Below are 24,687 nucleotides of genomic sequence, written 5' to 3' on the forward strand. Positions count from 1 at the left end.
TATGAGTGTAAAATCGGTCCGAGTTGCATGATAAAAAGTCGGATGATTTCAGTTCACTTTATGATCATTGTGCAATGCAACTGCACTGCAATCCTGGGATTTTTCTCATGATTGCAGTACGTGTGCAATGCATGTTTGATGCGTATGGGATCCGTTTTTACTATGTCATCTGCCATTCAGCTCTGCTGCATGGCCGGTGACAGCAGACACAGACAGAGCCGCACGATCAGAATGAAGTCGGATGAACGTCACCCGACTTCATTGTCGTCCCACGGCTCTGTCTGTGTGGTATGGCCCCTGATTTTCGGTCACCAGTGAAGGTCTCACTGGTGACCGCAAATCCCCTGAGTGACTGCAGTGAGCCGCGCGATCAGCGGTGCCGTCAATGAGGTTACCCGCGGCCACAGCAGAAGTCCTCCGGGTAACCTAAGTGACGTCATCGCTGATAGCGCTACTCACTTCAGTCGCTGTGGGGAGCTCACAGAGAGCGGTCGTGATCTGTGACTGCTCTCTGTCAGCTTCCGATGTAGCAGAGCTGACAGCGTTGAGGGACCTCTATGGATTACGTCGGACATGGAAGCGTATTTGTGGACTTGAATAAAGTGGTGAAAGAGGTTGTTTTTTTTTGTTATTTATTTCAAATAAAGGATTTTTTGGTGTATGTCTTCATTTTCTTAATCTTACAGGTTAATCATGGAAGGTATCTCGGGGAGACGCCTGCCATGATTAATCTAGGACTTAGTGGCATAGTGGCAGCTATGGGCTGCTACCATTAACTCCTTATTACCTCGATTGCCACCGCACCAGGGCAATTCGGGATGAGCCGGGTACAGTCCCGGGACTGTTGCATCTAATGGATGCGGCAATTCCGGGCAGCTGCTGGCTGATATTGTTAGGCTGGTGGGCTCCCCATAACATGGGGCTCCCCATCCTGACAATACTAGCCTTCAGCCGTGTGGCTTTACCCTGGCTGGTATTAAAATTGGGGGGAACCGCACACCGGTTTTTTTTAATTATTTATTTATTTTACTGCATGATATAGACCCGCCCATCGGCAGCTGTGATTGGGTGCAGTGAGACAGCTGTCATTCATCGTGGGGGTGTGTCTGACTGCAACCAATCGTAGGTGCCGGTGGGCGGGTAAAGCAGGGAATACGAGATTGAATAATGAGCGGCCGGCTTTTTCAAAAGAGGAGAAGCCGCCACAGTGTGAACGCTGTCCAGCGCCGCACTGGTGATCGGGGATCGGTGCGTATGAGAGAGGGGGGGAAACTGACCGACATGGACAGAGAGAGATAGAGACATAGAGAGAGACCGACCGACAGACCGACAGAGAGAGAATAGAGACCGAGAGGGAGAAACCGACTGACAGAGATAGAGATTGACTGACATTGTGAGACCTCACTCATTTCCAGTGTTTTGTGAAACATGCGATAAATGTATTTAGAAAAACGAATGTCACTAGGATGGTGTGTGCCGGTCCGTGTGACATCCATTTACTTACCCACTCCCATAGAGTTGCATTGGAGAGACTCGCGCGAGAAACTCTCCAAAACGCAGCATGCTGCGATTTTTTTCTCAGTCCGATTTGGACTGAGAAAAAAATAGCAGATGGGAGCTGCCTCATTGATTAACATGTGTCCGAGTGCAATGCGAGTGCAATTTGTCTGATGTTTACATCACGTACAGAAATATAATTGCAATCATATTATGAGACCAAAAGGTTCTATTGACAGTTAGAATGAGTTAATGCAGCAAGTCAATATTTGCAGTGTTGACCCTTCTTCTTCAGGACCTCTGCAATTCTCCCTGGCATGCTCTCAATCAACTTCTGGACCAAATCCTGACTGATTGCTGTCCATTCTTGCATAAGCAATGCTTGCATTTTGCCAGAATTTGTTGGTTTTTGTTTGTCCACCCGTCTCTTGATGATTGCCCACAAGTTCTCAATGGGATTAAGATCTGGGGAGTTTCCAGGCCATGGACCCAAAATCTCTATGTTTTGTTCCATGAGCCATTTAGTGATCACCTTTGCTTTATGGCAAGGTGCTCCATTATGCTGGAAAAGGCATTGTTGGGCGCCAAACTGCTCTTGGACAGTTGAGAGAAGTTGCTCTTGGAGGACATTCTGGTACCATTCTTTATTCATGGCTTTGTTTTTAGGCCAGACTGTGAGTGGTGCGATTCCCTTGGCTGAGAAGCAACCCCACACATGAATGGTTTCAGGATGCTTAACAGTTGGCATGAGACAAGACTGGTGGTAGTGCTCACCTCTTCTTCTCCTAATAAGCTGGTTTCCAGATGTCCCAAACAATCGAAAAGGGGATTCATCTGAGAAAATGACTTTACCCCAGTCCTCAGCAGTCCACTCCCTGTACCTTTTGCAGAATATCAGTCGGTCCCTGATGTTTTTTCTGGAGAGAAGTGGCTTCTTTGCTGCCCTCCTTGAAACCAGGCCTTGCTCAAGCAGTCTCCGCCTCACAGTGCGTGCAGAAGCACTCACACCAGCCTGCTGCCATTGCTGAGCTAGCTCGACACTGCTGGTAGTCCGATCCCGCAGCTGAAACAGTTTTAAGATACGGTCCTGGCGTTTGCTGGTCCTTCTTGGGCGCCCTGGAGCCTTTTTGGCAACAATGGAAGCTCTCTCCTTGAAGTTCTTGATGATGCGATAGATTGTTGACTGAGGTGCAATCTTTGTAGCTGCGATACTCTTCCATGTTAGGCCATTTTTGTGCAGAGCAATGATGGCTGCACGTGTTTCTTTAGAGATAACCATGGTTAACTGAAGAGAAACAATGATACCAAGCACCAGCCTCCTTTTAAAGTGTCCAGTGGTGTCATTCTTACTTAATCATGACTGATTGATCGCCAGCCCTGTCCTCATCAACACCCACACCTGTGTTAATGGAACAATCACTAAAACAATGTTAGCTGCTCCTTTTAAGGCAGGAATGCAATGCTGTTGAAATGTGTTTTGGGGGTTAAAGTTCATTTTCTTAGCCAATATTGACTTTGCAAGTAATTGCTGTTAAGCTGATCACTCTTTATGACATTCTGGAGTATATGCAAATTGCCATTAGAAAAACATAAGCAGTAGACTTTGTAAAAATTAATATTTGTAGCATTCTCAAAACTTTTGGCCATGACTGTACAAGGTGAAAATACTCAATATGTGCACTACACTTCAGGATTCTCATTGACTTTGCTGAGATAAGGATTTGCTTGCAGATTTGTGACAACTGCACTAAAAAAAATCGTATGAAAATTTGCGATAAAAACGCACTGTGTGCACACAGCCTAAAGTGTCTGGGCTTTTTTTTTATTGCTAATTTGTTACATTATGGCAACATTACTTCCATCAGATGTGTCAGACTCATCCTCTTTAATTTTAAAGAAACAGTACTGCAATAACAGGGTTCCAATAAATGCAGCTTCTGCAGAACCTCTTTGGAAGGAAAAGAAAAGACCTTCTTAAGGCTGTAACTTAAGTCACTGGGCCCCAATGTAAAATCTGTTACATGGCTCCAACTATCACACGTCATTCACGCTATAGAGCCGGGGTCTGACTGCGACTTCTGCATCCCATTTATGTCACACAGTTAAGGTTTAACATTAGGTTTGTCAAAGGGGTTCTGCAGCAGGAGCAGTATAGAAAGTGCAGCTATTAACATACACTTCCACTGCTGCAGAACTTCTTGGGAAAGTTAATGGGAGTTAGTTCTAATGCAATTGATCTTCCTATATGGTATAGGACCAGACCCTCTATGCATCTGCAGACTCTCCTATTTGCTGGGATTTGGGTTAAAAAGGGATGCGCGGTTTATGTAAGCTCCAACCAAAAGTGGGCTCGTGTTAGTGTCCCTGAGTGAGTAATGGGCAATTTTGGGTGGGATTTAAAGAGGTTGTTGTCCATGTTAAAAAAAAAAAAAAAAAAAAAAAGAGTTTTTATTAAAAGTAATAATATTAATTTATTGTCACCCCCAGTGTAAGGCTCCGCTGAGGAAGCGATGACTGAGCCATCAGGATTTGGAGAACTTCAGGTGGCTGGAGCAATGGGCCATCAGATGTTTCTCTAACAATGCACTGGTCTAGTCACCTGAACGAGATCCTGGACAAAGGAGAGATCTACCGGACTCCTAGGAGAATGGTCACAATTCTTTGGTGCCTAAGAAACCTTAAATGCCTTCCAAAAATTAGTAATTCCAGAAAGCTTGTTGTGGGTGATCCTGAGATGGCCTTCATCAGGCCGGGCCGCAGGGAACATTTATAAAGGAGCATGGCTGTGTTTGCTGAAAGCCAGTAACTGCCAAAACTGCAAAAGTTGGCAAGTGTAATGTAAGACTCCAGTACAGTCCTCACTCAATATCATGACATAATCCTGCATTTTAAGACTGTATATACCCCTGGAAAACCCATCTAATATATAAAGCTGAGTGTAAGGGGCACTTTGCACACTGCGACATCGCAGGTGCGATGTCGGTGGGGTCAAATTGAAAATGACGCACTTCCGGCATCGCATGCGACATCGCAGTGTGTAAAGGCTCGATGATACGATTAACGAGCGCAAAAGCGTCGTAATCGTATCATCGGTGCAGCGTCGGCGTAATCCATGATTACGCTGACGCGACGGTCCGATGTTGTTCCTCGCTCCTGCGGCAGCACACATCGCTGTGTGTGAAGCCGCAGGAGCGAGGAACGTCTCCTACCGGCCTCACTGCGGCTTCCGTAGGATATGCGGAAGGAAGGAGGTGGGCAGGATGTTTACATCCTGCTCATCTCCGCCCCTCCGCTCTGATTGGCCGCCTGCCGTGTGACGTCGCAGTGACGCCGCACGACCCGCCCCCTTAACAAGGAGGCGGGTCGCCGGCCACAGGGACGTCGCACGGCAGGTGAGTGTGTGTGTGAAGCTGGCGTAGCGATAACTTTCGCTACGCCAGCTATCACCACATATCGCTGCTGCGACGGGGGCGGGCACTATCGCACTCGGCATCGCAGCATCGGGCTGCGATGTCGTAGTGTGCAAAGCCCGCCTTAGTGTATGTATGTATGTGTGTATGTTCACTAAAGGAATCGGCACCGTTGGATTTACAATCACAAAATTTTACACAGCCTCCTTGTTGTGAACACGTTTTCCAGTTTGGGGCTCCCTCTTGTGGTCAGTGCTGGCGGTGCAGTTGATGTGTGGAATGAAAGCGACACACCTGCAGAGGACTGTCAATCAGGGTCAGATTGGACTATTTAACTTAGTAGCTTTCTCTTATTACTTGCCGGTGCTCAATGGTCTCCTGTGTGTTAAGGACATTCTGTAACCAGCCCTGCTCTCTACCAGAACTACTCTCAGATAAGTGGTCTTTGTACCTCTGCTGTTTGTGTGGCACCGTGGACAAGCCAGGGGCCACAGGTAACAACACACACACACCCCCACCCCCAGCAGTTCACAGCAGACATCCCCAGTGAGACCTGATTCCTTCCCTCGGGTTCAGACAGACACACTAGGTGGGCGGAGGAGGGCAGATAGGCACGCCCACCAAAGAGTCTGGCTGGCCTGAGGCAGGAAGCAGGTCCAGACAAGTCCAGGCAGAGGAGGAGAGAGGAGGTCTGCAGGGAGACAGAAGCAGCCAGGGGCCTAGGTTGGAGCCTAGGACCCTTGGGTAGAGAGTGAGGCAGATGGTAGTGGCCGTCTGCAGGGAGCCGGGCAGACAGTTGGTGGAACCGTAGGTAGCCGGGGCTGGGCGGTGGCCCACCGGTACCGAACCGGGGAGCCAGCTGGAAACCGGAGCACAGGAGGAGCGTGCACGGAGGCGAAAGAAAGGACTTACACTACCAACCAGGGTCAGGGGAAAAACTACCGCAGCCGTCTGTGGGACCCGTCCATCCAGCCGTGTGTTTTACCGAGAACTGTGTCCTCATCATTAGCTGAGTGAATACCACCGTGCCATGCGGCACAGCGCTGCCCCTGCGATCCTGCACCTCATCAGGCCCCGTAACCAGCCTGCCTTACATCCCTACCCCATCACCGGGCCCCGGGACAACCAACCCCCTACCCACGGAGGGGAGGAATAACAACCAAGCTGCTCCTTGTCACCGCTCCCGGGATCCCCATCTAGAGCAGCGGTGGTGTCACCAATATCACCACAACCGTGGGTGGCGTCACGGATATCAAATCCCCACAATCAATTCCCCCTTTTCACTCACGGGCGAGGAACGCCGCTCGAGTCCCCGGGATCCGGCCCACCGCTCGAGCCACCACCGAGCAGCAGCAGCAGCCGCAGCCGGACCCGAGCAGTGGGAGAGCGCAGCGTCCCCTCCTCCGCCCGCGACATTTGTTTTCCACTATCTTGTTTTTTCTGCTTTGATACTAATGCTTGATTCCTATTTTGTCTGTGTGGAGTTCTTGGTGGAATGGGATCATTCCCTGCTGGGAGTGTCTGTATACTTAGCTCAATGATTCTGCAAGGTATTGTGTTTGTCATGCTTGGTATTAATTCAGTCCTTCATCTGTATTAGTGTTTTTGGATCACAGTAACATCTGAGTGCTGGTAAAGTGGGGGAGAGGTTGTGTGACCTCAGGATTTTTTCATATCAGAAGTGCTGGTATTTATTAGGGTTTATACGGCTGCAGACAGTTGCTCTTTCCTATCCTTTCCTTTGAAGATAGTTTGGCCTCACCTTTGCTGAATCTGTCTTTTCTGGCTTTGTATTGTATTTTTTTATATCACCGTAGCCTTTACATGTGGGGGGCTATCTATCTATCTTTGGGGACTACTCTGAGGCAGATTAGCTTTCTTATATTTCTATCTGTGGAATTATTTAGTTCTCCGGCTTTGTCGAGGCTTCCAGGTCATCGTAGGCACGCCTCACGGCTACTGTTAGTTGTGTGTCAGGATTAGGTCTGCAGTCCATTAAGTTTCCAGCCACTCTGTTACCTTTTTGGGATTCCGCATTTTTTGATCCTCCTCGGTCCCTGAATCATAACACTCCTCATATGACTCAGGAAACGTCATAGTCTATGTTTTGACTGGAAAATGTAACTCCTCGCTTTACAGATATTCCCCAAAAAACCTGCTTACATTAAAGTCAATGGAGCTGGGAGCTACAGGTCATTAATAGGAGCTGTGATTGCTTGTTATAGGCAACGAAGGACATTGTTAGTATAAGAAGCTTATGTGTGAGGTAATATGATATCAGTGGAGAGACAGAGAAAGACAGACAGAGAGAGACAGACAGACAGAGAGACAGACAGAGAGATATAGAAAGAAAGAGACAGACAGCAAGAGACAGATAAATAGAGACAGACAGGGAGAGAGACAGAGACAGATGGATACAGAGAGACAGACAGAGACAGAGATGAAGTGGGAGGGACACTTAGGCTAATGACCCTCGGCTCCCGCTCTGCTGTGAGTGTAAGCTGAGTGTCATGCCACTGTGATGCATTCCTGCGGAGGAGGAGGGCGGGCGCTGCAGAGGAGAGGGAGGGATTAATCTCCCCATCTCCTCTATTATCAGCTGATGCGTATATCACAATGCACTCTGCTGTAATGCGAGTGCAATGCGATGTTTCTCTCGCACCCATAGGCTTGTATGGGTGGGAGTGACAATGAATCGGATTCCACCTGCAGCATGCTGCGATTGTGTTATCGGTCCAATTAGGGCTGAGAACAAAATCGCTCATGGGAGCTGCCACATAGAGTAACATGGGTGCGGGTGGAATTCAAAATTTTTTTTTATCACATTCCACTTGCTCTGTTTTACTCGCCGTGTGTCCCTAGCCTTAGTTACTAGCCCGGGCAACGCCAGGTACTACAGCTAGTATAAAGTAAAGTAATTAATTCAATCAATTAACACCATTCATGTACTGACATAAGACATCCACTAAAGGCTCTGTTACACGCAACGACGTATCTAACGATATATCGCCGGGGTCACGGATTCCGTGACGCACATCCGGCATCGTTAGCGACGTCGTTGCATGTGACACCAACGAGCGGCCGTTAACGATGGAAAATACTCACCAAATCGTCCATCGTTGACACGTCGTTCATCTTCAAAAAATCGTTGGTTGTTGAGGACGCAGGTTGTTCGTCGCCCCCGAGGCAGCACACATCGCTACATGTGACACCGCAGGAACGACGAACAACAGCTTACCTGCGGCCGCCGGCAATGCGGAAGGAAGGAGGTGGGCGGGATGTTACGGCCGCTCATCTCCGCCCCTCCGTTTCTATTGGGCTGCCGCTTAGTGATGTTGCTGTGACGCCGAACGAACCGCCCCCCTTAGAAAGGGCCACAGCGACATCGCTAGGCAGGTAAGTCTGTGTGATGGCTCCTAACGATATTGTGCCCCATGGGCAGCGATTTGCCCGTGACGCACAAACGACGGGGGCGGGTACGCTCGTTAGCGATATTGCTGCGTGTAAAGCCCCGTTAAGAACAGCAGATTTGTCTACAGCACCTTGTTGATGATTTCCATGCAGCAAAACACTACACGGAGTAAAAAGGAACTCACAGGTGAATAAAAAAGTAAAAGATGCAAGACTTTCTACTTTATGCCTACAAGGTTCATTTAAGGTGGAGAATTCCTTTAAGCAATTCCCAATAAATTTGCCGAATTGCTGTTGTGCCGCTATACAGTGAAGGTAATGATTGTGGGAGTTTATATATCATGTTTATAGTCATTTTATGCAGTATAATAGGAGCACCGTTTCCATGTATGAATGGATAGAAGCTTTTCATGGAGAGATAGCTTATAACTGCTATCTTCCATCATTGGAGCCTCCTTGCAGCCTGAATACGCAGGATTCTTCCTCGTCCGATCCTTCCGTTACCTGTTACCTTGAGAATATTCCACCACTCGCTTCTTCCTCTTAAATATTTTAAAGATTTATTAGCGTTAAGTGGTTGTCGCTGGTTAATCAATGTAAATCACTGTCTATCAAAGTGTTTCAGTTACATCCTAACCAAATGGGTGTCATCTGACACTAAATTACCCCGGGCCCCAGTTCCCGAGGACAGATAAGCAGCATCTTCCTGCTCATTAATCCCTTACCGAAGCTAAATTTAAACTCTCCCCTCTGTCTCTTTTTACCCGTTTAGTTCGTCCTCTCGCTCATGCAGCACTAAAGCCGCAGCGGACATGAATCTTCCAGAGCTGCGCTCGCTGAGGACCTGGGAGATGTTTCTCCGATTTATATTCTTTGTTACATTTTAAAAGACTGTATGTGACGAATTTCGCCCTAAAATCTCTGGTATCAGACTGGATACATATTTTCAGTGCATATCTTATATCTGCGTATTAAACTTAGAGCACTCCCTCCTGGTACTGATGTACGGCACCATTCAGTACTGCCCCACCATCTGGCACTTGCTCCTTTCCCTTATGACCTATCTTAATCCCATTACCTATATATCCATCATAAGTGAGTGTCGACTTCTGTACTAGGATGGATATGGTGTCACTATCAGAGGGCACAGCCATGGGTGTACTCTATAAGCGGTGTAGAGGTAACCGTTACAGGGCTCAAAGCCACTTCCTAAAACACCAGGGTTATAGACAGCCTATGGTGTCGGTTATCCGGAACCATGGAAGACCACCACAAATCATTGGCAAAAGGTGACAAGAGCATTGGCAACTAATCTGGCCGCCATCCCCTTACTAACCATCACAACTAGAAGTAGCCGAGGGGTGAACTAACATCCTATGCACCGCGAACCCAGCCGGAGAACTAGCTATCCTAAAGGTAGGAAAGATGAATAACTCTCTGCCTCAGAAAATAGACAAGAATAGCAAGCCCCCCACATTCAAAGACTGCGGTGATATAGGAAAAACACAATACACAGGTAGATGACAGGATTAGCAAAAGGTGAGGCCCCCGCTGACTAAAATAGGAAAGGACAGGAAAGGGACTGATGGTGGCCAGAGAAAAACCCTGCAAAATACCAACTTCCTGATAGTACAAAAAGGCCCTCAGATTGCACAATCTGAACTCAGTCCTATACCAGGTGCCCTTGTCATACCAATGAACAGAAAACAAGAATTATAACAAATTCAACAAGCCACAAACACATGGACCCAAAGGAGCTATACTCCACACAGAACTGCAGGGAGTTCCCCAACAATCCACTGAGGGGGAAAATCCCTGCAAGCGAATAAACTGAAACCAACCACAGCAAATGACAAACCCAGATAAACAAAAGAACCAGACAATAAATAAAGAGCAAGCACTTATCTGGGGAAGATGTGGTGTAGAACAGGATTAAGCAGGCTGGAGATACAAAGAACAACTGACATCCGGCAACAGCCTGCAATCAGACCAGGATTTAAATAAGCAGAGAGTTAGCAAAGGAAACACCCATTGCACAACACACCTGGTCCAAGTCCAAACCATTCCTGGCCACCAGAGGGAGCCTCCCAGCAGCCAAAACATAACTAACATTCACAACACCATGGTGAGCGAGTGAAGGGGGTCATAATAGATTTTGCCCCTAGGGTCCTGGAGAACCAAGTTATGACTCTTAATAAAGTAGAAAGTGGTTCCTGTTGTGACTGTAAGTTATGCTTTGGCTGCTGTGAGGCTCCCTCTTGTGGCCAGGAATGGTTTGGACAGAGACCAGGTGTGTTGAACAATGAGCGTTTCCATTGCTAACTCTCTGCCTATTTAAACCCTGGTCTGATAGCAGGCTATGCCGGATGTCAGTTGTTCTTTGTACACCAGCCTGCTTCATCTTGCTCCAGACCACATCTATTCCAGATATGTGCATGGCTCTTTATTTATTGTTTGGTTCTTTTTGTCCTTATCTGAGTTTGTCATTTGCTGTGGTTGTTTTCAGTTTATTTGTATGCAGGGATCTTCCCTCTCAGTTGCTTAGCTGGAAAGGTCCCTGCAGCTATGTTTGGAGTATTGCTCCTATAAGTCCATGTGTTTGTTGCTTCTTGAATTTGTAATGGCTCCTGCTTTCTGTTCATTGGTATGACAAGAGCGCCTGGTATAAGACAGAGTTCAGATCTAGCCATCTGAGTGATTTTTTGTACTATCAGGTTGTTGGATTTTTGCAGGGTTTTTCTCTGGCCACCATCAGTCCCTTTCCTGTCCTGTCCTATTTAGTCAGTAGGGCCTCACCTTTTGTTAATCCTATCATCTATCTGTGTATTGTGTTTTCCTATATCACCGCAGTCTTTGAATGTGGGGGGCTTGCTATTCTTTATCTATTTTCTGAGGCAGAGAGTTATTCATCTTTCCTTCCTTTAGGATAGCTAGTTCTCCGGCTGGGTTCGCGGTGCACAGGATGTTAGTTCACTCCTCGGCTACTTCTAGTTGTGATGGTTAGTAATGGGATGGCGGCCAGATTAGTTGCCAATGCTCTTGTCACCTTTTTCCAATGATTTATGGTTGTCTTCCATGGTTCTGGATAATAACAGGTTCCCCTGCACTGCCTGTGTAACCTAATGATGAGTCAGATAAAATTTAACAGGCTTATTTACCAATGTGTTTCGAGGCAGTCTGGCCTCTTCTTCAGGATAAAACCTTTAGTTCACTTCTAAGTTATGACTCTTAATAAAGTAGAAAGTTGTTCCTCTGTGCTTCCCATGTAACCAAATGATGAGTCAGATAAAATTTAACAGGTTTATTTATTTATGCGTTTCGAGGCGATCTGACGTGTTCAGGATAAAACCTTTATTTCACTATTAAGCTATGAGTCTTGGAATTGCTGCTGTACCTGAAATATTGGCCATAACACACAGTCCTGCATGTGACTTAAATGGCAAAAATGGATCATATTAATCCATACTGGCCCACTCTTTCGTAATGACTTTGAGACTCCTAGAATCAAGGGGATAGCTTCAGTACTCCCAGAAGAGAAGGCGAATCTCCTGGGCACCATCAAAGCCAAAAGCCTCTGAAAAGATAAGCAGGAACCACCAGTAACTCTACTTAAAGAGGACCAACCACCAGGATTTTCCTATATAAACTAAAGCCAGGTCTATACTAGCACTATCAGGCTGATCCTATACATACCTTTAGTTGTGAGATCGGATGTATAGTTTCTGAAATACAGGCAAGTAAAGTTTGTGAAATGCACTGATATGTTAATGACAGGTGCTGCAGAAGATCTAATATGTCGGTTGGGTTTTGCTAGTAATTTCCGCCCCTGTCTGCTGCCTGTCCTTCTTCCCCCCTGTCCTTCCTCCCTTCCTCCTCCCCCTGTAATAACAGAGACAGGGGGAGGAAGGACAGTTAGCAGACGGGGCGGGAATAACTAGCAAAACCCGACCCACCTATTAGATATTCCGTTGCACCTATCAATCATATAACAGTGCATTTCACAAACTTTACTTGCCTATATTTCAGAAAGTATACATCCCATCTCACAACTAAAGGTATGTATAGATTCAGCATGATAGCCCCAGTATAGACCTGGCTATGGTTTATATAAGAAAATCCTCTTGGTTGGCCCTCTTTAAAGATGGGACTATACACTGATGTCATGGTATAGTCTGTACAATACGGTAGTTCAGCTGCCTTCACAATTGTATTGGAAACAGTCAGCAAGGTATTGGTCACATACACATATTTTGCATCAACAAAAATGGATAAATTTGTAGAGTGCTTGTAAAAACAAGCAACTGTGGAATTTACTTTGCAAGAACGGATTAATTTTCAATTTTATTGTTTCTTATGTTAACAGTCACCTCTGCAGTTTATCAGTGGTGTCCAGTCACCTCTGCAGTTTATCAGTGGTGTCCGGTCACCTCTGCAGTTTATCAGTGGTGTCCGGTCACCTCTGCAGTTTATCAGTGGTGTCCGGTCACCTCTGCAGTTTATCAGTGGTGTCCGGTCACCTCTGCAGTTTATCACTGGTGTCCAGTCACCTCTGCAGTTTATCAGTGGTGTCCGGTCACCTCTGCAGTTTATCAGTGGTGTCCGGTCACCTCTGCAGTTTATCAGTGGTGTCCGGTCACCTCTGCAGTTTATCAGTGGTGTCCGGTCACCTCTGCAGTTTATCAGTGGTGTCCGGTCACCTCTGCAGTTTATCAGTGGTGGCCGGTCACCTCTGCAGTTTATCAGTGGTGTCCGGTCACCTCTGCGGTGTATCAGTGGTGTCCGGTCACCTCTGCGGTTTATCAGTGGTGTCCGGTCACCTCTGCAGTTTATCAGTGGTGTCCAGTCACCTCTGCAGTTTATCAGTGGTGTCCGGTCACCTCTGCAGTTTATCAGTGGTGTCCGGTCACCTCTGCAGTTTATCAGTGGTGTCCGGTCACCTCTGCAGTTTATCAGTGGTGGCCGGTCACCTCTGCAGTTTATCAGTGGTGTCCGGTCACCTCTGCAGTTTATCAGTGGTGTCCGGTCACCTCTGCAGTTTATCAGTGGTGTCCGGTCACCTCTGCAGTTTATCAGTGGTGTCTGGTCACCTCTGCAGTTTATCAGTGGTGTCTGGTCACCTCTGCAGTTTATCAGTGGTGTCCGGTCACCTCTGCAGTTTATCAGTGGTGGCCGGTCACCTCTGCAGTTTATCAGTGGTGTCCGGTCACCTCTGCAGTTTATCAGTGGTGTCCGGTCACCTCTGCAGTTTATCAGTGGTGTCTGGTCACCTCTGCAGTTTATCAGTGGTGTCTGGTCACCTCTGCAGTTTATCAGTGGTGTCCGGTCACCTCTGCAGTTTATCAGTGGTGTCCGGTCACCTCTGCAGTTTATCAGTGGTGTCCGGTCACCTCTGCAGTTTATCAGTGGTGGCCGGTCACCTCTGCAGTTTATCAGTGGTGTCCGGTCACCTCTGCAGTTTATCAGTGGTGTCTGGTCACCTCTGCAGTTTATCAGTGGTGTCCGGTCACCTCTGCAGTTTATCAGCGGTGTCCGGTCACCTCTGCAGTTTATCAGTGGTGTCCGGTCACCTCTGCAGTTTATCAGTGGTGTCCGGTCATCTCTGCAGTTTATCAGTGGTGTCCGGTCACCTCTGCAGTTTATCAGCGGTGTCCGGTCACCTCTGCAGTTTATCAGTGGTGTCCGGTCACCTCTGCAGTTTATCAGTGGTATCCGGTCACCTCTGCAGTTTATCAGTGGTGTCTGGTCACCTCTGCAGTTTATCAGTGGTGTCTGGTCACCTCTGCAGTTTATCAGTGGTGTCCGGTCACCTCTGCAGTTTATCAGTGGTGGCCGGTCACCTCTGCAGTTTATCAGTGGTGTCCGGTCACCTCTGCAGTTTATCAGTGGTGTCCGGTCACCTCTGCAGTTTATCAGTGGTGTCTGGTCACCTCTGCAGTTTATCAGTGGTGTCCGGTCACCTCTGCAGTTTATCAGTGGTGTCCAGTCACCTCTGCAGTTTATCAGTGGTGTCCGGTCATCTCTGCAGTTTATCAGTGGTGTCCGGTCACCTCTGCAGTTTATCAGCGGTGTCCGGTCACCTCTGCAGTTTATCAGTGGTGTCCGGTCACCTCTGCAGTTTATCAGTGGTATCCGGTCACCTCTGCAGTTTATCAGTGGTGTCTGGTCACCTCTGCAGTTTATCAGTGGTGTCTGGTCACCTCTGCAGTTTATCAGTGGTGTCCGGTCACCTCTGCAGTTTATCAGTGGTGGCCGGTCACCTCTGCAGTTTATCAGTGGTGTCCGGTCACCTCTGCAGTTTATCAGTGGTGTCCGGTCACCTCTGCAGTTTATCAGTGGTGTCCGGTCACCTCTGCAGTTTATCAGTGGTGTCCGGTCACCTCTGCAGTTTATCAGTGGTGGCCGGTCACCTCTGCAGTTTATCAGTGGTGTCCGGTCACCTCTGCAGTTTATCAGTGGTGTCTGGTCACCTCTGCAGTTTATCAGTGGTGTCCGGTCACCTCTGCAGTTTATCAGTGGTGTCCAGTCACCTCTGCAGTTTATCAGTGGTGTCCAGTCACCTCTGCAGTTTATCAGTGGTGTCTGGTCACCTCTGCAGTTTATCAGTGGTGTCCGGTCACCTCTGCAGTTTATCAGTGGTGTCCAGTCACCTCTGCAGTGTATCAGTGGTGTCTGGTCACCTCTGCAGTTTATCAGTGGTGTCTGGTCACCTCTGCAGTTTATCAGTGGTGTCTGGTCACCTCTGCAGTTTATCAGTGGTGTCCAGTCACCTCTGCAGTTTATCAGTGGTGTCCAGTCACCTCTGCAGTTTATCAGTGGTGTCCGGTCACCTCTGCAGTTTATCAGTGGTGTCCAGTCACCTCTGTGGTGTATCAGTGGTGTCCGGTCACCTCTGTGGTGTATCAGTGGTGTCCAGTCACCTAGGCAAGAAGTGCAGTGTTTACAAACTCTCTCCAATGGAGTTTGTAAACACTGATTAGCCTGAGATCACATGTCCAATTATCATATGTCAGAACGAATCCTGTAGAGATCCATTGGGAAAAAAGCTCTCCAAACACAACTTATTTTGCCCGTTGTTAAATAACTAATGTCTGCCAGATCCGTTTTCTTAGTATTGGAGTCTATGGAGAACGGCTCGTTAACAGATTGTTATTTATTCTTGCATTTGTAACAGATCCATTTTGTTCTTACAGGATCCGTTTCAAATGGAAGATAAATAGCAATCAGGTAACTGATCTGTTCCCCATAGTTTCCCAATGTTAAAAAAAACGGATCCGGCAGAAATAATTTTCTCTATGGATCTCTGCAGGAGCCATTCTAACGGATGATTCCAGGACAGGTGAACACGGCCATACTCTGGATCTAGACAGCTGCCACGGTCCTAAGCATCCCCGATAATGCAGAGACAACACTGCCTCTGCTGACAGCACCAGGGAGTGCCGAAATGGAAGCTGGGGAAGGGTGCGCTCCTGTTCATCAAGAAGAAAATCCCGACTGAGGCTCTGCTTGTATCTTGTATTTGGAAATAAATACCAGGGGTATTCCCTGAGTTATACGTCCAGCGGAAGCATCTGATGTATATGCAGCTGTTACGCTAGGTACAGGGAAGTACCAAGCACAAGGCGAAAGGGAAGAGAAACCCTGTGTTTAGGGAAGTGTAACGGGGGCAGGGGGCGCCTCAGGGGGTGTAGTCGGGTCCCCTCGCCTTGTGGGCCGCAGGCTGAACCCCGGCCCGGCCGTCACTAGTAAGACAGGTGTGTTGTTGGGGCAGAGTGTGGATGCATGGGGCCCATTCATGACAGCGTTCTTTCTGTGCTCTCCAGCTCCTTCTTCACTTTCAGGAAAGAGACAATTGCAGGCAGCAGATAAACCAAACACCGATTTATTAAACAAAGCTTCCATCTTTCTGTTTGCAGCAGGCTTACTTTAGTACGTTACAAGTTACAGGTCCTTTTCTACAAAAACGGTTTCCTTTTTCCCCGGTAACTTTCCCTCGCCTGCAGGGGACATGCGTTAACCCCCTAGTAGCTGCACACTGAACCCGGATTTACTGTAGGGCAGATCCAGCACACACTACCGGCTCTGGATAAGTTCTCACCTCTCCACGTCTTTGTCAGGGCACTAACCTTCGCCTGCAGGGGCCACTTGTTATCCCCCTGATAGCTGCACTCCACTCTAGTACACACCACCGGCTCCGGACTAGTCCCAACTCTTCCACCGTTTCTCATGGGTTTCCTCTGCTTTCTAGCCAAGAGTACTCACTCAGGCTGACTGCCTCGTCTCACTCCCACACTCTGCCCCGTCACCTCAGACCGAGCTTGCTCGCCTCTCACATCTCACTGCACACTGGACTCTGCATTCAGAACCCTTCCTTCCCCACCTAGGCTGCCCTGCCCCTTCCTTCCCTGCCACTGTTACCAGGGGAACCACTGCTCTACACTGGCACCTAGTGGGGAAACAGTTTATGACAGGTAACATTTTACCATCAACATTTACAATTTGCCACCATACTACTGTGGCGTCTTCAGGGGGGGAAAAACCGCTCCTTCACTACCAGGGGTGCGACTACCCCTTACATTCCTCCCCTCTTTAACCTCAGCCTCCTGGCGAGGTTCGTACCTGCAAAACAACACATGTAGGAAAACACAATACTTAAAACACACAGACTGGCACACAAGTTTGGTGCCCGGAGTCCCTCCAGGGAAGCTCCCGGTCTTAGTCGCACATCTGCCCGGAGGCCCTCCTCAGGCGCTCCCGGTCTTAGCTGACCTTCTGCCCGGAGGCTATTTCCAAGCGCTCCCGGTCTTTAGGTGGGCAGAAAACAACAGGACAACAAGATACCTTCTTAACAGTCACGGAAGGAGTCCACGCACAGTTCTGCATTAAGCTCCTCCCGGGTTCAGTACTTTTAACGTTGCTTGAGCTGTAACATTCGCTGGCTCCTAACAGCACCGGCTCCCAACAACAAACAGACGTCTCTTCCGGATGACCACCTCTTCACGCTGGGTGGTATGCACGCAGCCATTCGGCCCGCTGGGCCCTCACATGGTCGGAGAGGGACTGTCCAGGTAAGCGGGGTAGCCTACGAAATGGCTCATAACCCGGTGGCTCTGGTACTTCCTTCTCCGGTTCAGGCCCTTCAGCCTCCTGCGGGGGTGAGGGGGTAGCTAGACGGGACCGCAGTGGGCTGCCGACAACAACTACCGGGTGCGACACCATACTCTGAGGTATCACCAGTAATGCCGATGCTTCTCTTGGCTTGTCTCCAGCCGTAGGTTCGGCGGCCGCTTTTGGCGCGACCGTCTGGGTACTCTTCAGCCCACAGGCTTCAGCGAGCGCTTGCTTATGCTGAGCGTGCCATGCTCTGTTCTCCATTCTGCTTGGTCCAGGTATTGGAGTTTGCTTCTTCTTCCACTGCCGGGGTTGCAATCGCGGCGGGGAAGGTGGAGGCGGTTCTTCTTTTCCCGCTTCTGCCCATACTCCGCCCCCGGCCTCACCCACCAGGTCGGCACAGCGTTTGCGACGCTTCTTCTTTCTTGCGGCGCCGCCCACGTCTCTAGACCTCTGCAGTATCTCGGGGCAAGCACCTCCCCTCTTTGGGCGGTGCACTCCGGGCTTCTTCCTTACAGGCCAGCCCAGCGCTTTTCGTTTGGCGCCCACTTTTCGCGCCTTCACTAAATCCATGAGGACGGCCGCCATCTTGCCGCCATCTTGTGGCCTGTTCAGTACATCAGGCACCACTTGGTCTCTGCTCGGGGTTTCTCTTCTGCGGGCTTGATCCTGCCGACTACGCCAAAATGTAACGGGGGCAGGGGGCGCCTCAGGGGGTGTAGTCGGGTCCCCTCGCCTTGTGGGCCGCAGGCTGAACCCCGGCCCGGCCGTTACTTGCAAAACAGGTGTGTTGTTGGGGCAGAGTGTGGATGCATGGGGCCCATTCATGACAGCGTTCTTTCTGTGCTCTCCAGCTCCTTCTTCACTTTCAGGAAAGAGACAATTGCAGGCAGTGGGTAAACCAAACACCGTTTTATTAAACAAAGCTTCCATCTTTTTGTTTGCAGCAGGTTTACTTTAGTACGTTACAAGTTACAGGTCCTTTTCTACAAAAACGGTTTCCTTTTCTCTACGGGCACTTTCCTTTGCCTGCAGGGGACATACGTTAACCCCCTAGTAGCTGCGCTCTAACCCGGATTTACTGTAGGGCAGATCCAGCACACACTACCGGCTATGGATAAGTTCTCACCTTTCCACTTCTTTGTCAGGGCACTAACCTTCGCCTGCAGGGGCCACTTGTTATCCCCCTGATAGCTGCACTCCACTCTAGTACACACCACCGGCTCCGGACTAGTCCCAACTCTTCCACCATTTCTCATTGGTTTCCTCTGCTTTCTAGCCAAGAGTACTCACTCAGGCTGACTGCCTCGTCTCACTCCCACACTCTGCCCCGTCACCTCAGACCGAGCTTGCTCGCCTCTCACATCTCACTGCACACTGGACTGCATTCAGAACCCTTCCTTCCCCACCTAGGCTGCCCTGCCCCTTCCTTCCCTGCCACTGTTACCAGGGGAACCAATGCTCTACACTGGCACCTAGTGGGGAAACAGTTTATGACAGGTAACATTTTACCATCAACATTTACAATTTGCCACCATACTACTGTGGCGTCTTCAGGGGGGGGGAAAACCGCTCCTTCACTACCAGGGGTGCGACTACCCCTTACAGAAGGGAAGATAATGATCCCTGACCAAACCTACTGCTGCTCTCTGAGGTCCCTCACCACCCTAGATAGGTTCCACACCTATGCGCCGAGCTGGATACCTGACCCTAGTTATCCCTAGTGCTGGGCCCAAATTAGGGAACGGATGGGATGAGCTCTTCATCACCCCCATTAAACAAGATAGAAGACACAAGGATGACACACAAGGGGAAAATGCATGAACTCCTCATCCACAGATGACTCAGGTAGAAATTCAGCAGTTTTCAGCAATGATACTACAGAGGAGTACAAGCCACCTGCTTGCATCCTCAACTTGAAGAAACTGATATCACCAGCACCAGTACAAGGAAGGAAGGGGCATTTAAGCACCAAGAGAATACTGATGATCAGCAGCTGGGTGGAAGGTGAGGTCCCACTGGGTACAAAAGGGAGAGAGATGAATCCAGCAGGAAAGCTACCTATACCAATGAATACTAACAGCAGGAACAATAGAAAGTCAGGGAGCTTTTTGCACAGCCAAACACTGTGACCTTCTATGGCCAGAAACCACATGGCTGTCTGTCAACCGTGACAGCCACCGTATGTCAGTCTCCGATGTGACACTTCAGCTTCTGATGATAAAAGAAAGTACACCTGTCTCTTGTAAAAACATAATAAACTACATTTTTACATACAGTGAAAAAAATCCGTATGTCAACACACACTAGCAAAAATGGTTGAGAAAACACCTTTGTAATTTGAGTTTGTCGGCTTTACCGAATTTCCCCCCAAGATTGATTTACAGTGGTGAGAAATTTACAAGGGTCTCAGCATTAGGCCCCCTTCACACGTCAGTGATTCTGGTAGGTGTGTTGCTGTTCTTACATGTATCAGAATCACGGACACACATAGACCCATTAAAATCAATGGGTCCGCGCACATATCAGTGATTTCTCAGGCAAAGTGTGTCTGTACGGTGTACACGTGTGTCCATGTGTTCCGCACAGAGACAAGTCCGTTTTTCTCCGGCATCATCAATATCACACGGACCACATAGTGGAGTGATCCGTGTGACTCGTACCGGAAAAAAACACATATCTTTTAAATAAAGTGATTTTTATACCCACCTGTCTCCGGCTGATGCTGTCTCCGGCCGCTGCTGTCACTTGTTTCCAGGCCGGCTAATTATGCTCATGAATATTCACTGCACCGCGGACCTGGAGACAGCAGCAATGAAGACATCAGTACCATGGAGAGCAGCGCTGGGGACAGGTGAGTATAGGAGTGTCTAATCTCCGTGTGCTATCACAGATACCACACGGAGAAAACACGTGTGCAAAAAACACAGCACACGGAGGGCCATACGCGTCTATAACACGTCGGCGAAAAACATCTGTGTTTTTGACTGATGTATCAAAGAGGCCTAAGTTAAAGCCAGAGATAGATTTCCATATAATATGTACAGTTTGTTCCACTTAAAGGGAATGTGTCACCAGGTTTTTGCTACCTAATCTGAGAGCAGCATAATGTAGAGACAGAGATTCCAGCTGTGTGTCAGTGTAGTTTTGATAAAATCAAAGTTTAATCAGCAGTAGATTATCATTACAGGACTACTTGGCGTGCTGCAGGTAGTCCAGCATATTCATGGGCTCTGTATAACTGCTGGATCTACAGCAGAGAAAATATGGATTTTATCAAAATGACAGCAAAAAGCTCAGTATGTGACACATTGCTGGAATCAGGGTCTCTGTTTCTACATTATGCTGCTCTCAGATGGGGGAGAAAAAGCCTGGTGACAGATTCCCTTTAACCAGTGTAATCTGGAGATGGAAATCGACTCTTCCATGTAAACTGCCAGGCCAGTCGACTCTCAAAATCTGCAAATTTCAGTACAGTAAACTTAAACTCAATCTTCTGGGGATTGATCCACTCATCTCTGCTTGGTGCATGAGATTCGATAGTCCAGGGGCATCACACAGGGACTATCGGGTCGTCACAGGGTATTGCACAATCTACCCTCCCATGCAGTATCCACCTCCTTCTTGGTTTAGGGTCCCTATCATAATGGTGTTGCCTACGTCAGCTAATCAAAACCCTAGATACACCCTGCACCCCACCCACCAGACACACCAGTGAACGGCTTGAATGGAATAGAGTCGCCCACCTGGGGGATGGGGAGGGGAGGTCAGGGGTGTCAAGAAGAGAGAGTAGACTGAGTAGTGAAAGTGAGAGGAGGTCAGGAGCCGGGCTCCTGGGAAACAATCTAGGTGGCAGACGGTGGTCTGGGCCTAGAGGAGTCGGACCCCCGGTCGCAGGGGATCGTGGCAAGGGGCATGGATCTGTCGAGGAGGACAGCTGGCGGCCTTGCACCATCACTGGTCCGGGACCGAGGCACGGTGGGGTACGTGGACTCTAGGTCGGGGAGTAACTTTAGGCAACCCGATAATTTACCCGCAGAGAACGGAGTCTTCAAGATTCGTTCCCCACCCGCTCCAGAATCGGGGTACTAGTGCAACGAGGGGGATAGGACTTTCCAATCCAAAACGGTCCAGAAAATCCCAAGTGTGAGCCCTGAAAGCAAGCTCCCACACTTAGCCATAGTGGGGAGCGGGACCCGGCAAGTTTCACACTACCGGGACCACCAAAGAAGTAAACTTAGTGCCAGGAGGCAGGTCACGGATCACCAGGCAGCACCATTGGGGATGGGACCCGAACTAGCTCCTCTCAGCGGCAGCGGCGTCCAGAGACTTGATTGTTGGTGTCTGCTTAATGGACTGAGTGAGTAACAAAGTGATCCCTGCATCCCACGGCACCCCCTCACCATCACCGAGTCCCGGGGCAGTCCCCCCTTCCCGTGGAGGATTCTAACACCTGGCTGCCCCATTCCATCACCCCTGAGTACTCCCAACTGCAGCGGTGGTACTCCTAATTACCACATACCACGGGTGGCGTCATGAACTCTATAAAATCATTTGCAAATACCCCTTCATTTGAGTGGCCGCACGATCCCCGGGTCCGGTAACCCTCGAGCCACTGAGAATCCGGATCCGAGCAGCTCGGCTGCTGACACGGGGGTGGCACACCTGTACATATTGTACTGGTGTGTGCACCAAATACAGCTAGAACTCGTGGTGGGCGATGAAGACAACGAGACCATAATCTACAGGTTTTGCTTGAAAAGTCAGATACAATAACAATTGTAATCCCCCCTGTTCTCCGAGACCACTACATCCCCCCCCCCCCCGGGTACACGGCACAATACACAGGATACTGATAGATGAATCACGGAAACATTTTAATTTGTTTTGCTCGTTTGGTTCTGATAACTAAAGAGGAAATATTGTGCAGAAAATACAGCCACAATAAAGTATGGAGGTATACGGAGAGGATCAATGGTGAAGGTGCCATTCATTTCTGGTATCGATCCCATATGCAGACAGATTGCGTCTCCTCATTACTGGGAGTAAAAGATTACTGTTCCCCTCACATGTAATTGGCAGAAGTTTATTTTATGGAATAAAAGGCGCACATCCATCCAGGAGAGGGGTGCGGAGCGCTGAGCTCGGCAATAACCAGCGGCAGACATCATGCAACCCGAGCCCCATGATAAGGTATTGTGTGGGGAAGAGATCCGTTATCTGCTGGATTCCCGCAATATACAGAAAGGAATATCTATTTATGTATCCGGTTTTCTCCAGCCGAGCTCATATAGATAGATTGTTTTCTTCTTCCGAAAGAATGAACAAGTTATGGACTATTGAGCTGATCAATATGAGCCCCGAATGTGACAATTCTTCATCTGCTAAAGTATCCAGCTGTACAAGAGGCGACACTGCCGGAAAATATCTAGTGTCTAAGTATCTATCTATCTATCCTTCTATCTATCTATCCTTCTATCTATCTATCCCTCTATCTATCTATCTGTCACGCTCCCCGGGTCCCCTGCGCTGCTCCCCGGCTCACCTGTCACGCTCCCCGGCTCCCCTGCCTCGCTCCCCGGTTCTTCGGTCCGGTCTCCGCCGCTCCCCGCTCTCCAGCATCCAATGCCGGCGCGTCCCAGGCGTCCTGGTCCCCGCTCCCGGCGCCCGTCGGCTTCTCAGCCCCAGCCCGGCTCTGCTGCTTCCTCCTCTCAGCTTCCTGCTCTGGCTTCTGGCACCCGGGCCGCGCGCATGCGCATTAGGGCGCGCGCGCGGTCCATTGACCCTTTCTTAAAGGGCCAGCGTCCATTGACAGGAAATGAAGCACACAGGTACAGGGTATAAAGGGGTTTAATGTCCAAGTGGGCGGGGCCTGATCTTCGTGTTTCTCAAGCTAGGAGTCAGGTCTCCTTGTGTTCCTGTGAGATACTCACCTCTCTCTCTTCTAGAGCCGAGCCTGCCTCGCCATCCGGTCCTGCCGAATCCCGAACCCGAACGCTGCCTATCTGCCATCCTGACAGTCCGTACCATCTCGGATCCCTGCGGTGACCCGTCATCTCGCTCCAAAGGTTCCGGACCCCGCCTGACATCTTCTCGGCTTCCGAACCTGAGCTCCGTCACCCGGACTACCATCAGTGACTCCGTGGTCCCAGGGACTTCTCCGTTATACTCTTGTGCACGGACTGTTCTGCTACCTATAGTGCTCCAGCTACCGGACCCCTTACCATCATCAAGGAGTTCGGCCCAGTGGATCCACCTCCTGGGTCTGCCCGTCCACCTGGCCCTAACAGTAAGATCAGGCCATGGATCCCGCTGAAGCACTAGCAGCCGTACAGGAGGAACTCACACGCCAGCGTGAGACTCAGACCCGCATGCTGCAATTCATGTCTTCTGTGGACGCCCGCCTGAACACGCTACAAGCGTCAGTTACGTCTTCAGCATCCCGGGCTTCCACTAGACAATCCACGGCCCCAGCTCCCGTGGCGGCTTCTTCGGATGCTTCCAGACTTCGTTTGGCCTCACCACCCCGGTACGCCGGAGACCCCAAGACCTGCAGGGGATTCATAAACCAATGCTCCCTCCATTTCACGCAGCTGCCGCATTTGTTTGCCTCCGACCAAGCCAAGGTCGCCTTCATCATGTCCCATCTAGAGGGTGAGGCACTGGCGTGGATGAACCCCTTGTGGGAGAAGGAGGATCCTGTGACCACGAACATCCAGGAGTTTCTGCAGGTATTCCGTGGCACCTTTGACGAGCCCGGACGCGCCTCCGCGTCTGCTTCCTCTCTTCTCCGGTTACGTCAGGGGACTCTGACGGTGGGTCAATACGCCATCCGTTTTCGCACCTTGGCTTCGGAACTCGGGTGGAACAACGAGGCCCTAACCGCCGCCTTCTGGGAAGGACTCTCGGGTCGAATTAAGGATGAGCTGGCTGGTCGTGACGTACCGTCCACCCTGGATGCCCTGATTACCCTAGCGACTCGAGTGGACATTCGCTTTCAGGAGCGATCCAAAGAGGTGTCCCGTGAGAGACGTCCGGTACGACATTCCTCTCCTCCGCAGAAGCCCTCCGTACTTCAGTCAACGGCATCTGGTGTCTCCGTCCACGAGCCCATGCAGATCGACCGTGTGCGGCAGTCTGAACAACGTCGAGCAGAGCGGCTCGCCAAGGGCCTTTGCTTCTACTGCGGAGAGGGCACACACCTGCTACGCTCCTGTCCAGAGAGGCCGGGAAACTCCAAAGCCTAGGGTTGGTAGGAGAG

The sequence above is a fragment of the Anomaloglossus baeobatrachus genome, chromosome 5 (assembly GCF_048569485.1).
Source record: "Anomaloglossus baeobatrachus isolate aAnoBae1 chromosome 5, aAnoBae1.hap1, whole genome shotgun sequence".
NCBI classification, from domain to species: domain Eukaryota; kingdom Metazoa; phylum Chordata; class Amphibia; order Anura; family Aromobatidae; genus Anomaloglossus; species Anomaloglossus baeobatrachus.